The sequence below is a fragment of the Cherax quadricarinatus genome, chromosome 71 (genome assembly GCF_038502225.1).
Source record: "Cherax quadricarinatus isolate ZL_2023a chromosome 71, ASM3850222v1, whole genome shotgun sequence".
In the NCBI taxonomy this organism is placed as follows: domain Eukaryota; kingdom Metazoa; phylum Arthropoda; class Malacostraca; order Decapoda; family Parastacidae; genus Cherax; species Cherax quadricarinatus.
In genome coordinates, this window is record NC_091362.1 from 8,537,809 (window position 1) to 8,555,969 (window position 18,161).

Below are 18,161 nucleotides of genomic sequence, written 5' to 3' on the forward strand. Positions count from 1 at the left end.
ATATATATATATATATATATATATATATATATATATATATATATATATATATATATATATATATATATATATATATATATATATATATATATATATATATATATATATATACAGTGGACCCCAGTGTTTCATGAGCCTCGCACTTTGTGAATTTAAGTTTCGGCAACTTTTTTCATCAAAATAAAGCCTTGCGGTTTGTGATTTGCCTTGTAATTCATCCATCATACGAAATGCGTCCTTGTGGCCAGGAGCTGCTGGGCGTACATAGAGGTTCCCACATAACATTCAGAAGTCAGTGTGGCATTGTCTGTGGACAAGTGACCACCGGATACATCCCCACACGAACCAACCAGGCTACTTCCCTACACACGATTTGATTTGAGTGGGACTTGCGCATGAGTGAACAGAATTATCGAAGCTTATTGCTTGGGTAGCATTGAAAATTGGGTTGGATAAATATTCTGTTAGTGGGATGGTTTGTGAAGGACCTGCCTAGTATGAGCCAACAGGTCTTCTGCAGTGTTCCTGCTTGCTTATGTACACCAGAACAGCCAGGGTACTTCACACAAACCAGCCAGGCTACTTCCCCACACACATGATTTCATTTGAGTAGGACTTGTGTATGAGTGAATAGAATTATCAAAGCTTATTGCTTGGGCAGCATTGAAAACTGGGTTGGACAAATATTCTGTTAGTGGGATGGTTTGTGAAAGACCTGCCTAGTATGGGCCATCAGGTCTGCTGCAGTGTTTCTGCTTTCTTATGTTCCATACACCAACAAGAGTCTTCAATAAAGGTAAGTGTGATGTTATTATTATTTTATACTCGAGTTCTCATTCTTTTCTGTATGTAAATCTATATTTAATCTATAAAAAAAATAATTTTTGTTAATACTTTTGGGTATCTCGAATGGATTAATTGGATTTACATTATTTCTTATGGGGAAAATGGTTTCGAGTTTCGTGTATTTCAGCTTTCGGCAGACTCTCTGGAACAGATTAATCACGAAACTTGGGGGTCCACTGTACATTACAATTTACAGTACACAACTGTATAAACATTGAAAAATATAACAAAAATGTTATAAATGGTGCAAAGGTGACATTAAAACGATATCAACAATAGTTGACACAAATTCATTACCATTACAGTATGGTCCTCACTTTGCAACTAATTCATTTACAGACGTGGTCTTAGGAACGGAACTCTGTCGTTAAGTGAGGAGAGGCTGTATATATACACCTCCATAGCATATAAACATAGCATGTTTATAGGCTATGTAATGGGTTTCTTATATTATTTTGAAGAAAATATCATAGATGGATTAATGAAAATGTCTATATTAATGTAAAGCAAGACATTTGATGTGCCCAAGAGTGATTATATTATGCACTATTAGTATTACTATGACATTAAGATTAGAGGGACACTCTTAGTGATTTTAACGTGTACCTGCACGTCAGCACAGCGTGTAAGTATACAGCCTCTCCTCACTTAACAACAGAGTTCCGTTCCCAAGACCTCAATGGTAAATGAATTCGTCGCTAAGTGAGGAGCATACTATAATGGTAGTGGGTATGTGTCAACCATCTTTGATATTGCTTTAATATTACCTTTACACCATTTATAACATTTCTGGTGTATACAATGGAACCTCTGCTTGCGAGCGTGTCCACGTGTGAGTTTTTCCAAATACGAGCAGTCGATGGGTCGATTTTTTGCTTCCATACCCAAGCAAAATTTCCACAAGTGAGCAGACCTCAAAAAAAAAGAGTAGATCTACGTTTGGACAGTTTAAATGGTAACTGACAAGAGGACAAGCAGAAGCATGTAAAAGATTATAATTTGTACAATATGACTGAGAAGAAAAACTTCCTAAGAGCACTAACTGTCAATACAAAAGACCATATCTACACACTGAGAACAACTGCTTAAAAGATACCACAAAGACTTTCTCACTGAACCAAAACTGAACAATGGAATGGTTCACATGAAACAGCAAGTGCTACAGACACTAGAAACTATGACCTTTATAGTTAGCTAAATATTGATAATCTGACATCATTGCAAAATAGAAAGAAAGGAACACGTGAAAGACCGGGGAATCATTATGTCGACTTACCTTTCCTTCAAAAAAACACAGCAAAACCAGGATTATGACATCCAGGAGGATGACGGGTGAATAACGAGAACTTTCAAAACGAGGAAAATAATGCAAATGGTGACACTTTTCAAATCACTTTTGTTCCCTCATTTGGAATATTGCTCAGTGTTGATGACCCTGTTTAAGGCAGGAGAAATATCAGAGCTGGAGCAGATACAGAGATTGTTTATGGTCTGCATAAAGCCAATAAAGCATTTAAATTACTGGGAATACCTTGAAGTCTTAAATACATACTCACTGGATCAAAGGGTAAAGGAAAGAGAGAGATGCATGACGTATACCTGGAATATACTTGAGGGCCTTGTCCCAAATCTGCACACTACCATAACAACACACGGGAGTAAAAAATATGGAAGTGCAAAATAAACCCAGTGAAATGCAGTGGGCATAATAAGGGAACACTGTATCAACATGTGCTCCCAGACTATTCAACATCTTACCAGAAGATATCAGAAACACTGATGGGACAAGTGTAGAAGTTTTCAAGAGGAAACTGGACAAGTATCTTGACCAAGTGCCAGATCAACTAGGCTGTGATGGGTATGTGGGTCAGCAGGCCACCAGCAGCAACAGCCTGGCTGACCAGGCAAACACCAGTGGAGCCTGGCCCATGGCCAGTCTCCCGGAGCAGAAAAACTTTCGGAATTCATCAAAGGTATGGGCTTAGCTCTGTTCATATACAGTAGTTACAAGTAGGCAGTCACAGGAGTGGAAACTAAACTCCCACAACCACAAATAGTTAAGTACAAATGGGTGAAAACACAGACACACACACCCACAACTAAGACAATTTAGTGGCTGAAGTATGGCATTGGTTCCTATTACTTTACCTCCTCCCATATAATATTCCATTTTCCCATTACTGTGAAGAATTTTCTTACACTACTTTTGGTACCTTTTCCTGTGATGTGCCTCTAAACTTAGGGCACCTCGGGATCATTAGGCTAATCATAAAATGTAACATTTTCCACTTAATTTCATAAATTACTTATACATCTAAAAGAAATCTGATGAACAATTAATCAAAAAATATTTCTGCAAGTGTTCTAAAACAGTAAAATTTGTACTGACAACTAATGATAATTTATCCATATGCAAAAATATAAATTTGCCCAGTGCAAATAAAAACTGACTAAGCTTTTAACTAGACAAGAGGGAGGGAGGAAGGTTGTAGCAACAATCTTTAACAGTGAGTTTTAACTAGACAGGAGGGAAGAAAGAAGGATGTAACAATCTGTGAGTTTTTCTTAGTTATACAATCTTGTAAGTTGTAGAGCATTAAAAACTGAATAGTAAACTGTAGTAATAGTAGTTGTGACATTTATGCAGCACTTTGATTATCTGAATATACGGTGACATAAAAAAACTTACCTTTTTCTGAAGTATTGATGGTTCACAAAGTTAAGCCTAGTAGTGCAAGGCGAGGTAATCATGCATTAAAATGTTTGAACAAACTGTCTGTTATTTATTTTTGCTATTTAACACTTGTACCTATTATTAATTGTGTATTTTTTTAATAAATTATTACAACACTAACAAACTTATGGAGAAATGCTAAATCTGTCGGGGTACACACCTCTCAGAAAACTGGAAGTAACAGGCTTGATCCAAGGAAAGGTAAGGCAGCTCCAGTTCCTCAAATCAAGATCAATTTACCAGCATCAAAGCACCAAGATTTTTTCTAATGGGGGCTAGGTCACTCATGAACTACTATGTCATCTGAAAGTTTATATCAGCAAATAATAGCAAATTTTAAACAAGGATCTTTGCAACTACAATTGAGCCCTAAGTTTTTTCATTACTCTGAAGCCCATTGCTCTATAGACATCCACATTATAATACGACAAGAGGTGAACCAGAGAAATGAGGATGGAAAAAAGGTAGGTGTTGCACTGTGGCACCTATGGAGACAGAATGTTATTCATGGGGGCAAAACAAAAAATATATCAGAGTATAGCAGTACCAGCACCTTTTCATGGATTAGGAGCATGGGTTTTAAATCTTGCAGCAAGGGAAGATTGGAAGCAGCCAAGATGTTGTGTCTGAGGACAATGTGTAGTGTGATTGTTAGACAATGAAATTGTAGTTTGCAGAGAATTTGTAGCATTATTCAAAGGGTTGAGGAGGAATTACTGAAGTGGTTTGGATACTCAGAGAAGAGAAACAAAACATGATGACTTGGAGGGTGTATAAATCTATAGTGAAAGGAAGGAGTGGGTAAAGGTCTTGAATGTGAGGGACTTGAACATCCAACAGGAATAAGTATATCAGAGAGTGGAAGCAAGCGGTTTTTTATGATGACATACTGTTAGTGTGTGATCAAGGTAACATTAATGAATGAATTCAGAGAAACTAATTAGCTGGACTTGAGTCCTGGAGGTAGGAAGTACAGTGCCTGAACTTTGGAGGAGGGGTGGTGATATTTGCAGTTTTGGAGGGATATATGAGCTGTAATGTCAGTGCACCTTTGGCATGACAGTGGTGTGAATGATGGCGAGTGTTTCTTTTTTTTCAAGTCACCCTACCTTGGTGGGAGATAGCCAGTGTTTAAAAAAAAAAAAAAAAAGTGTGTTCCTAAACCATAATTCATACCTAACCTTATTTTCTTTTTCGTCTAGAAATATGTTCCCAATATTTTACCTTCATTACTGCTCCTATTCATTTGCAAACAATATCAGTTAACACATACAAATTAATTAAATATTTTAATACTGTTGCAACCAAACTGGTAAATCCTGCAAACCAAACTATTTTCTATCTCACCATAATGAACACCTGCACCTATAACTGTGACCACTGACCAGGTCTACCTTACAACTGTGGCCACTGACCAGGTCTACCCTCCAAATGGCTGACACTTTCACAAAAACTGATTTTCCTGAGGGTCATACATATAGTTTTTGGAACCCATGAATATCATTATCAACTTTGAGGTTCAAAAGGAGAAGCATTTCTTACCCAGATTTGCTGCAGATGATTAATGTAAATACAGTATTTGCTAATGTAAAGTTGAATTCTACACTAGTTTCATGACCCTGACTTGGATTGGGAGCAGTTTTTGGAACCACTGGTTTACAATATGACTTCTACCTCTTGACAATGTTAATAAATATTATATTAATCCTTTGACTGATTCCACTACTACTACTTCCTTTCTTACTACCTTTGCCTTCTACCTTCACTTTTGCCTCTTTTTTCTCCCCCCTTTCTATTTTTGTCCCACCAACCACTCTCCCTACTTTACACTACCACTACTTCTACTACTACTTCCACTAACTGCTTTACCTCTACTACTACTACCACCTCTCTTGTCCCATCCCTGCCAACTGGCCTATACATACTTGCTCCTCCTCCTACTTTCTGTCAGTGTGACTTTGTAAATGGTCCAAGTTGGACAAAATGTTGTCATAAGCTCCTCTCTCCTATGTGTGGGTTGTGTGTGTACTAACCCATTATCTTACAAAGGATTATCATTGTCTTCGGTCAGTGAGAGCAGACCCACCAGCAATACTTTGATTTTCTTCATACACCGTATAAAAAGCTCAGTCCTTTCGAGGGAGTACATTGATGCTAACAAAAGGCTTCTGACTAAGGAACTGGAGTTATCCTCCCTCTCCTTTAATCAAACCTATTATCTCTCATTCCCATGGCACTATATAACCATCAGACATAATAATTCCACTAACAAATTACATTTTTTAGTTCAGGTACTTTTTTGTTAGTTTGTTACCTTTTTCAATTTTGCCCACAGTCTTCAGATGTGGACACTGTACCACCTCTGTTTATTCCAATATCTAATACACTATGATGTTAACAGCTTTATTTAGCATCACCTCCCCCATCCATACACAAAGGCATTTCAAAAGCTTTCCTGGATTTCCTTAGTGTTAAACTCATAGGGGGTCAAAGTGCCAGGGAAATGGAAGGCAATCAGGTATGATTCAAGGAAAGGGAGGTCAAGTGCAATTCCTTGGGTGAAGAGCCCCTCACCAGATTCAAGTGATCTTATGATAATTATTATTAAAAAAAAAAAAAAAACTCCTAGGCTTCTCTTCATCCTGATGATTTTAATATCTTATTGCACATTCTACATCCTTAATGTAACTACTATTTGCTTTCTCCTATTTTCTTTACATGACACTTATCCACATCCATATATTGCTCCACATAACCTATCCCAGCTTGCTTTCAGTGTACATATGTGTACATGTATATGTACATGACATCACTTTTACTGTTTACCCATATTTTACACAGGTTCTTTGCACCACCCTCGGATATGTTCATGTAGTCAGATGAGAAACTTCATGGGAAGGATCAATGCACTCCATTGGTGATATTTTCTGCTTAAAAATTTCATTCACTAATTCTCTTATTCCTGTATAGTGCCATATATTGTATTCATGGAAACAAGAGGCGAGAAACATGGCAGAGAGTAGGTAGCTATGGTGGCGAGAGGACATTGGCAGAAAGGAGATGGTCATTGATGATGCAGCAAAGCATAAGCAGTCTGCATTCAGGGCAAGGCCATCACAGAGAACTATCATAAGAGAAGCAGCAGTGGGAACAACATCACTGTCAGGAGCATCTCCACCAGCAGCTACAGCAATGCAAGGTGAAGCCCACTTGGCCTAATCCAAATCAAGTCACAGGCTAGCCAGAATAAATGTCCCCACTATCTAGGCCAGGAGTGGGAGGGGTGATGGAAAAGGAGTAAACCTCCAATTCATCAGATCAAAAGCCCTTCACTACAGCCTTAGGAACCTTCTTGACAAGTCATATGCTAAAGAATCATTGAAATTGATGCAAGTATTTCAGTTAAGAAAGCACTTACTATTTGCACTACAGGTGGAACATTACTAAAGGATAACCATGGTGAGGGGCATCAAGACATTAATCCTTTCACTGTCGGTCCTGTAATATTATGGCTTGCAAGCCAGTGTCGGTCCCGTAATATTACGCCAAAATTTTAGTGGCTTCAAATCTTGTGGGAGAAAGCTGATAGGCCTACAAATGAGAGAATGGGTCTGAGTGGTCAGTGTGTGCAGTATATAAAAAAAAAATCCTGCACCACGCAGTGAATGAGAAAAAAAAAATATCTGACCATGTTTTTGGTTTAAAACAGAATTTGCTGTGTATTTTCATATGGTATTTATGGTTGTATTCTTGGTCTCATTTGATAGAATGGATGATATATTACAGAAATAGAGATGATTTTGAATGGTTTATGGACTAAAAGTACCTTGAAATCGAGCTCAAAGTAGCAGAAATGTTCAATTTTTGCTGATGTTCAAGAGCAAACAAATCACGTCACGCGTCCAATACACGTCAACTGGTGGGTCTAATAAGCTTTTACAAATGCGCTATTATTATTTATACCATTTTCACATAATGCAGTAGTCTACATATCAGTAAATCCTCTTATTTTTTTGTATGAATAGAAATTCAAAATAGAAAGCAAACATAATATAAGAGGGACCTGGAGATGTAACTAATGAACAGAGAAAATATTATTTTAGTGCTAGGAATGTTTGTATTCTTAACCCTTTCAGGGTCGAGAGGCCCTCTCCTAAACTTGTTCTCAGGGTCGAAAATTTTAAAAAAAAAAAAAAAAAAAAATGAAATGATAGAATCTTTTTCTGATTATAATGACACCAAAAGTATGAAATTTGATGAGCACTTACGGAATTATGCTCACGCGAAGTTAGCAATCTTGACGATGTTTACATATCGGCAATTTCGCCCACTTTGTGCCCTATTTTCGGCCAATTCCAATGTACCAGTGGACAAAAATAACTATTTCGCTAGAACTCTACTTTCTCTATCGAACGAGTACAAGAAACCACCCATTTACTGATTTCAATTATCCAATAAGTGGTCAGAAATTGGCAATTTTGCCAATTTCATACAAATTTCAAAAGATGCCAATTTCCAAACAGAGTCCAAAATAAACAAGACAGACATTCCTGGCACTAAAATAACATTTTCCCTGATCATTAGTCATGTCCCCAGGCCCCTCTTACATTTCTTTTGCTTTCCACTTTGAATTTTTATTCTCACATAAAAATAAAAGATTTACCGTTATGCAGACTACTGCATTAGTGTAGAAATGGTATAAATAATATCAGCGCACTTGTGAAAGAATATCAGATTCACGAGTTGACGTGTATTGGACGCATGGTATGACATGCTTACTTTTGAACTTTGGCAAAAATCGAACATTTCTGCTACTTTGAGCTCAACATCAAGGTACTTTTCATTGTGAAATCAATCAAAATCATCTCAATTTCTGTAATATGTCTTCCATTCTATACAATGAGACCAGGAAATCTAGAATACAATCATAAATACCATACGAAAAAACACTGCAAAATCACGGTTTTAAACCAAAAACACGGTCTGAGTTTTTTTTTTTCATTATGCACTGTGTGCTGCAGGATTTTTTTATACCATGCACACTGACCACATAGACCCATTCTTTCATATGTAGGCCTACAAGCTATCTCTTGCTAGATTTGAAGGTGCTAGAATTTATGCATACTAGTACAGCACCAACCCTGGCATGCAGGCCGTACTAGTATGGCACCAACCCTGAAAGGGTTAATTCTGGACCCAATTTTGAAATTGGCCTTACTCAAATTGTGTATGAAATTGGCCAAATTACCAATTTCTGATCACTTTATTGGTAACTGAAATCAGTAAATGCGCAGTTTCTTGTACTCAATTGATAGAACAAATGGAGTTCTAGTGAAATAGCTATGAGTTTGGTCGACTGAAACAATGGAATTGGCTGAAAATAGGGCTCAAAGTGGGCGAAAATGCCAATGCATAAACATCGCTGAGACCGCTAACTTCACAAGAGTGTAATTCCGTAAGCTTTCCACCAATTTTCGTGCTTTTGGTATCATTACCATCGAGAAAAGATTCTTTATCATTTCATAAATTTTTTTTTTTCAATTCTTCAACACTGAGAGCAAATTTTTGAGCAGGGGTCTCGACAGTGAAAGGGTTAAAAGAAACTGCAAATGAATTGTGTGTGTTCCCCATTATAATGATCTTAGCTTTCTCATGGTTACTTTTCATTAATGGTGGTTGCCTTGGTAAATTACAAAGTTCTTCAGGAAAAATACGTCATGATACCATTTCCAATACAGTTCACTATTGACCCACAACTTGGTGAAGATACGTTCCACAAATATGTAACATTACAGGAACAAGACCTATTAGAAGCACACAATAAAGTGTCTACACCAAATGTATGTAATAATTTGTACGAGTAACAGTATCTGTCAGCTTACACGTTCATAGGTCAGAAAGACCAATATTCCTGCCAGCGCAAAATGTTCAGCACCCTTATTTCTCACTTTTGCCCAAATAATACGAGCATGCATGCACACTGAAAACTCACTTGTGGCAAACTAATGTTAACTAGGAAGATGATGAGAACCTGCATTTGAGGTGAGACTATCAGAGAGGGGAACAGACATAGTGAAAAAAAAAAAGGGGGGAGGGGGGAATCTGAAATACACCCATTAGTTCCAAGCATTCTTTCTAAAGTACTGTCATCAGTATTGTACAAAGTGGTGGAAATCTATTGTTTTCTATTTTTAATATTAAAAGATACCTTAGTTATTACAGTGCAATATATTTGTCTATTTCAATGTTATTTTTCAAGAAGCATATTAATTACAATTTTTTTTTCAAATACAGTGGTACCTTGATATTCAAACTTAATCCGTAAAAATACTGAATCAATTTTTCCCGTAAGAAATAATGTAAAGTGGATTAATCTGGTTTTCGTTAATCCACACCAACAAGAGTTTTTCCATTTCTCCAATTATCAGTGACCTTTTCACTGCAAAAATTTTCACTCCTTTCACCACATTAGCCCCTTTTATTGCCTCTTATTTTTCAATTTGGGCAATATAGTGGATTTCACCATACCATATTGAGTGGCCAGGTCCGACAAAAGGGCTCCACTTTCCCATTTCGCAATGAGTTCTTTTTTCACTTTGTTTTTCTTACTTTCCTTTTAGGCTTGTATGAATCACTACTCTTTTTTGGGGGCCACGATTACTTATTTTCAATTACATTATTATTATAATCAAAAAGAAGCGCTAAGCCACAAGGACTATACAGATTTTCAATTACAATACAGCCTCTCCTCGTTTACCGAAGACTTGGACTTATGACGGGCTCTCTGACCAGTATGCATACCTAAATAATGTATATTAGAGCTGATTTCTTCTATTCTGTTTATTACAATATACACCTACCATCCGACTTATGATCGAGTTCGGTTCCGAGAAACCGGTCGTAAGTCGAAATGGTTGTAAGTCGAACTTTACTACTGAATATCAACAACATATTTTTGTAATGACTTTATTTTATTGTTTTATTTTGGCATTTCATGTTTTACTTTACTTTATATGCTGTTAGTACTGTATTTTATACTGTAAGGTTTAGGATAAACACTGTGTACAACACAAATAGTTGTTTATTTCCCAGAAATTTGGCATAAAAAACACGGCCGTAAGTTGAGTGGTCGTAAGTTGAGCAGGTCGTAAGTCGGATGGTAGGTGTACAGTGCACTACCGTATAAACATATAAAAATATACAAAATATGTTATAAATGGTGCAAGGGTGACAATAAAGAAATATCAAAGATGGTTGACATAAACCCACTACCATCATAGCATGCTCCTCATTTAGCGGCAAATTCGTTTACCGATGTGGTATTAGAAACGGAACTCCGTCATTGAGGAGAGGCTGTATTTGAAAGAGAATAACAATGAAATACAAAAAAGTTTCACAGAGCTTGTACAGACAATGCTTAACAAATGAAAGCTGACGAGAGACTGAGCGCATGATGCTTTATTTTCATCAGACTTTGTCCAGACGGACCGTTTTGTTTAGGTCGAATATCAGGGCAACGTCCGAATACCGAGTCAAATTTTCCCCCAAAAAGTTCGGAGAATATTGAGCCATATGAATATAGGGATGTACGAATATTGAGATTCCACTACAGCACTAAAAAAATAATTTTTTCAATAATTACACCTCTGAATGAAATTTTGCTTTAAGCAAGTCCTAAAAGTTTAGTACATACAGTGAAATAAGCAGTCATGCTTACTGCCCATAATGAATTCTGTGTAATGAATCGAATTCAGCCATTGTTTCAGGACCCTTGGCATCCTGAAAGAACTGTATAAAGAATAGGCACAAAACCGACTAAAAAAATACACAAATAACTCGCACATAGGACAGCCTTATGATGATGTTTTGGTCCAGCCTGGACATTTACTGGCTCTCTTACCTTCACACTTCTTTGTAACTAGTTAATGATACAAGCCAGACTGCAATATCAGCACAGGTTTCAGTCTGCTATGTGCAGGTTATTGGTTTAATTGCCTAATACTGCATTTACTATGGCCTTTCAATTTATTGTATTGTTTATGTATAACTGAAAATATTAGTTATTTTTATTTGGTTGCACCACCAGTACACCCCCACTCTCAGTCACACAAGAATTCAACATATGAGTGTGAAAAAGCAGTAATCTTGTAATAGTGTTGGTAATTTTATATATCCACAATGAAGAACTGAAAAACAAATATGATGTTTCAAATTTTTTTTTGTTGGCAGCTTGGCTACAGCAGAAGCCCTAGTAGCTCTATTGGAGAGCTTAGATCAAGGTGGGGGTGGTTGCATGACATAACTAACTAATACTGAAGAACTATCAGAAGGTGACAGCACTCTGTTTGAGAAAAGGGCTGCAGGAAGCAGTGTTCACTTGAAGAGAGGGTTACTAGAAGCTAGTGATGAATGAATCTAAACACAATATACAAATACATTAGTTGCACCTCACTGCAGTGGTAATGCAGATTATACTTCAAATACAAATGAAAAAACCACCTTTAACCCTTAAATGGTCCAAACGTATATATGCGTTTTCTTTGTCATTCATTCAACATTGCCACAATAAGCCTGAGTCACCTAGACATGAGAGAATGGGTGTGCACACTCACTGTGTGCCATATTAAAATAATTGGGGATGCCTGGGTACCATATGCTCTTTTTTCCTTTAAAAAGAAAAGATCTTTTTTTTTCCTCAAAAAATTTGGGGCGCTACGCGAGTGAACGTATATATACATTTGGACCATTTAAGGGTTAAAGAAGCTTGGATGCAGAAAATGCTGAGAACTATCAGTTAAATAAGAACTGCACAAAAAAAAAAAAAAAAAAACAGGCAACAAAAGATTGTTTTGACACTCTTGAGTACCTTCAACTTTTCTTCCACAGATATATTGACTGCCATTATTGACCAAAGTAAGACATGGTGTACAAATAAGTGAAAGCTTAAATTTGACAGAATCTCTAATAGTGTTTTTTACTGGATTACTAATGTCTTCTTATTGCCTCCTGTTAAATAATGTGCAAAAAGTAATTTTCAGTGATACGTATAATGGCAGACCTCCCAGAATGTTTCAATAGGTATCATGTGCAGTACTGTGCATCCTTCCACAAAATGTGTGTCAGTCTTAGGTGTCTCATTATATTACAGGGTTAAGAAAATGCACCTATTTATGAATCATACAGTGATTAAGATGGAACTTTTGTCAGGGGCAAGAAATGTGAAGGGTATATTCAAGTGCCAAACAGGAAAGTAAAAGTTGGCATAGTAAATTAGCTGCAGTTAAGAACTCGGAGCTGCATGTCTAAAGTCAGACAGAGGGAGTGTATCAGGGTGCTGAAGTTGCAAACAAATTATCAATGCCCTTTAATAAATGGAATGATCAATTAAAATGTGATTAATCATCTACATGAGCTAGTAATTCTAAAGAGCTGCTGTGTAACTTTCAAGTGGATGACCACAGGTTGTGTACCCAATTTCCCTCTTCATGCAGGTTCAGTCTTGTGATGACCCTATTTCTACCAGGGATTACAATATGCATTAATAATTCACTCTTGTGCAATCATAGTGGGTAACTGCTGTGCACTTTTCGCTCTCATCTGATAGGAGTGGGTGGTCGCTCTGCACTTTGCGATGATGACTAGGGGCCATCTGAGAAACACACTAACTCTTTTTAAATATCACTCTAACTTAGTTTATATTAATCGTCAACAGAAAGTTACATGGATAAAAAAAAAAAAAAAAGATTTGTTCATAGTAAATCCCACGAAACTATTTTCAACAAATTTCAAGTGTCTTCTGGCAAAACAAAATGAACATCTAGTTTATATTGGTTTATATCAACAGTTATAAGAAAGATATTAAATTTAAAGAAAAAATATTTGAGTGCAGTAAATCCACTGAGATTATACTGAATGAAATCATATGGTAATTTTTAATGCGAGTTTTACATCATCTAAAATCGGTCACTTGGCCAAATGAAACCGAGTTTCACAAACAGTCAGAACTAGCAGTGGAGGGATGGGGGGGGGGGGGGAAGAAACAGTAGGGAGGTATGTATTCCCATGCTCATTTCAGTCTAGACATTGACAGGCTGGTTGGTTGGTGGTGGAGGGATGGAGGGGGGATAAAAGGGAGGATTGAATTTTCAATTTAATTTATTCTTGTTTGCTTTTTTCTGATCATGTGCATTAATTTTTTTTGGTATATGGCCACTGGATACCTATCTAGCATGCTCATAATAATAATATAAGTGCTCAACCCAAAGGGATCATACAGCTGATGTGGTCATAAGTTTTTGGTAAAAATAAAGAAATGTGGATTTTTCCTAATTTTAATACTGCATATGGGTCATGATTGTATTTTTTATTTGGTCTTTTCTGTCATTTTTCTGCCAAATTCATTTTTTTATATGACCATTTAGTGCAAGTGTGATCTCAAGCAATGTGAAATTTAGCAAGACTCAGAATGAATCTGTCTTATGCATTATGATGGACCATCAGCCTGGAATGCAGTTATCACATGAAGCAAGTTAGACCTGTGTTCACAGAAAAAACTAAGCCAATAAGGGATACATATCAGTAACAGTTTAAGGGTAGCCATGTTGTGCGCATGTGTGTACTAACCACCACCACCCCACACTGAGCTGCTGGCTTCAGCTGATACCTCAACACCAGTATGGACACATGTAGGATGCAGACTTTTTTCACTTATTTTCCCAGAGGCACAAACAATCGTGTCATATCATGCACCTTGAGACACGCTAAACATAACAGCACCTGGAGAATGATAGATAATCAGGTACGATCAAAAGAAAGGAAATGGTAGCTCACGTTCCTTTGGTCAAGAACCCTCTTAAGGTACTGTATTAAACACTGAAGCTCAAGTACTTTTCTTTCAATTCAGTGATTAAAGAAATCTCAAGATAAACCATACCACGGGCAGGGATAGAACCCGCAATCAGAGAGTCTCAAAACTCCAGACCGTCGCGTTAGCCACTGGACCAGCTAGCCACAATAAGATTCGTCCAACTACAGTAGGTATATTTCTACACCATAGGAAGGCTGGCCCAGTGGCTAATGTGATGCTCTGGAGTTTTGAGACTCTCTGATCGCAGGTTCTATCCCCGCCCGTGGTATGGTTTGTTTGCAATCGCGTCATTACGATTTCGTGAGTCAAATCACAAGATTTTTTCTACAAGATCTGTTTTCCTTATTTCTTAATTTGATTAATGTTATGCAAACTTAAGAATCCACAGCAAAATAATTTAAACCATTTTGATATTTCTGCTTTCCCTGCCTATACTGTATTCCTCTGAACATAAAAGCTTTCCAAATTTATTTTTAAATTTTTATTTGCCATAGGTACAGGTTTTATATTTACCACATGCAATGCAAATTGTGTTTATCACTAAGCTTCAGTTGATATCAAATTCCATCTACTTAGCACCATTTGTGTTGTGTAGAACAACTCAGACTTAAAACATTTTAGCCAAATTGCTACTATTATCTTTAACACCCTCTTCGCTATTCCTATATTCAAAATATTTTTTTTAAGTTATTGGTTTAATACGACTAAAATTGATCATATGTTTGACAGTTTTTTTCCAAACAAAACCACATTATGTACAGTACAATATTTGACAACATTGTTTATCAAAAACTTCTCTATGGTTCGATATTTGATCATATAAAAGCACTACACGGTATTATTCTACCACCACCATTACATTCATTTATTTTCAAAAAAAAAAAAAAAAAAATGGGTACAGTAATTTTGTGATGTAAGAGGCAAAATGTGTAGAGATCAATTACAAGGGTGCACAGATATATAGTTCGTGTGATAAGTAAGTTTTAGTTAAGTCATAAGGTGAGTTTGGATTAAGGGCAAGACACTAAGAAGCGAGTTGAAGGAAACTAGAAATACAGACTATGTGCTTGTTGATAACTGAGACAAAGATGATGAGTGTCATCAATACTTAACAATCCTTGAAGAGTTGCATGCGTGATACACATTTTGTGAGTGCTGTTTCCCATGCCCCAGAGCCATGAAATTTTGCATATTGATTAAAAATCACTTGGCCAGTAAGTCAGACAAACAACATTGCCAGTAATCATGAGTAGACTGAGAGTACAATATTATTCTATGAAATTTATATAAAAATATCAAACACAAATACACTTGTACGATACAGCACTAAAGTTTCGTCATATATGATGTAAATTTCATTAGTAATCAGTCCTTCACCAAAAATTTAAACTAGCAAAAAATAGTTAAAAATATATTTATCTGAACATTTATGATGAGATCTTTATATCTTTATCTTTATTCATATGTTAATTAGTAATTTAAGGTTTCTGAGGCACCTTAAGCAATGTACTGTTTGTTTCATCCTTTAATTTACCTAATTTCATATACAGTGCACCACAATGACCACACTTTTAGCCAAGGCTTGTCCCAACGATCATCATCTCTATGACCTAAGTACATATAATGATAATATAATTAAATTAAGCGCTAAAGCTGAAAGGGTTATATATCACTGCTGGGAAGGATGTGTGAGAGGAGTCATGTGCTAAGGTGATAGAGAAAGAGTGAAGGGCAGGAGCGAGCAAAGGGCAAGAGTTAGTGGGGGTAGAGGAGAGCACAAGAGGAAGAATCAAATCACAGTTAGTGCAATAAGATAGCTTTTATTAAATAGTCAAGAATGCACCAAAGGTGGAACTTTCAGAAAAGAGGCCAGAGGGTGTGTGTTTGGGAAGTGGTGATGATGGAAGTGAATTCTGCATGCCCACTGACAGACTGGATAATTTAATAAAATATGGTGAACTGCCAGTGAAACCCAAGTCCTCACAGAGTTAAGCTGGGAAGTTTTCCCATGAAGTATCAGTGAGTGAGGTGCAGGTGGCTTAGACACACATGGGACAGTGCAGTCCCCCAAACATAACAGCAGTGGCAGCAGCCAAAAACCTAAATGTGGTTTGATAGAAAACATTTTGCTGTGGATCGCCTTGGTCCAATGTTGTTACCATTTGTTACAGATTTGTTGAGAGATCACTGAAAAATAATCTGAATAAAGAATACCGTATGGGAAACTGGGAGGTCATGAACAGTTGATCGAGTGGCTGAGTTTGTTCGTTTGTTACCCTGAACATCAATGTGTGCAGGGACCCAGAAAAAACTGGTATCTTTGCATTTATTAGAAATGCAGCATGACCCAAGTTGAATGCAAAGCATAATGAGATGAGCCGTCTAATTTATGGGTACCTGTAACTCACTAAGTTTGACACAACTACTTGACAGGTAGACCAAAGCAATGCAAATGACAGCCATGAAAATGCACATAACTCTGCTGTGAAAACAAGGGTCGAGTCTAGTAAATAACCTTGAAAGATTTAGTCAGAAAAAAGTGTTGCATATCCAACACCATCAGGGGACTTAGAACTGCCTGTGTAACTGCAAAAGCATGTAAAGAAGATTGAGAATTATCAAGAAAGAGCGATTATGAATTTAAGACTCTTCTAAAAAACTACTTACTCGCCCAGGACTAAATAATCAACACTCAATATTTAACATTATCAATAATTCTCCCATTTACTTAAATCTTAAAACTTCAAGCCAACATACAGTAAACCTATCATCTCGTTTATTGTACACTGTAATGCGACAAATTTGTACAACTATAATGCTTCACTATCGAAATGTTCAGATTTCATTGTTTCAAATACTCAATTGTACTTCATATTGTAAACTGTTTATGGTAATTTTTACCACTGAACCTTTCACTAATTGTCAATTTTAAGTTAATTTTAAGCCTGCCCATAATGCTCTGCATACAGGGGGCTTTTGGCATGTACACCCAACTACTATAATTCCTTGTACAACTATGTATCATGTCCAAATAAACTATGTATATGAATATAGTAAGTAAATGAGCTTTTGCACAAGGAAGTAGGAAAGAAACATGAATCAAGGGTGGAATGAAGCTCTCCCAAATATGGGATGGAGTTTTAAGGATGTTCAGGTAGCTACGACATGCAACTTTCAGGGAGGTTATGTGAGACTTCCAGGACATTTAGAAGGCCAAGAAATTTGACCGTATCCTGTTCAGGGATACCAGGAACCAAACAGGTACGGAACAGTCTAAGGGACAATGGGACATTTTGTAAAAGTGAGCTGACAAGTTTTAGTATCAGAAAATTTAAACCCATGAGAGGTGGCACAGTGGAAAGCACAATTACTGCATTCTGGAGAGAAGCTGCTACATGGCAACAGTTGGCACCTGAATATGACTCATGAAATCGTAATGACACGACTGCAAACAAACCATACCACAGGCGGGGATAGAACCCGCGACAGTCTGGAGTTTTGAGACTCTCTGATCGCAGGTTCTATCCCCGCCAGTGGTATGGTTTGTTTCACCTGAATACGCTATAGCAAAATTGTTTAGACATAAAGAGACAGCCAAATACACCTACCATCCAACTTACGACATGCTCGACATATGACCACTCGACTTACAACTATGTTTTGTATGCCAAATTTCTGGGAAATAAACAACTGTTTGTGTTGTACAGTGTTTAT

At 36.8% G+C, this 18,161-nt stretch overlaps 1 protein-coding gene across 7 annotated transcripts in view; it reads right to left on the reverse strand.

Annotated features, from left to right (window-relative positions):
• The window catches only part of LOC128700400 (uncharacterized), a 234,296-nt gene that overhangs the window by 83,971 nt on the left and 132,164 nt on the right, over window positions 1-18,161 (reverse strand). For 2 of the 7 annotated variants that reach the window (XM_070100013.1, XM_070100012.1), the window contains one exon: window positions 3,741-3,883. The exons of the other annotated variants lie outside the window; for them this stretch is intronic. The gene's annotated coding sequence lies outside the window, so the exon portion shown is untranslated. The remainder of the gene's footprint in view (window positions 1-3,740; window positions 3,884-18,161) is intronic. 7 annotated transcript variants of the gene reach the window in all.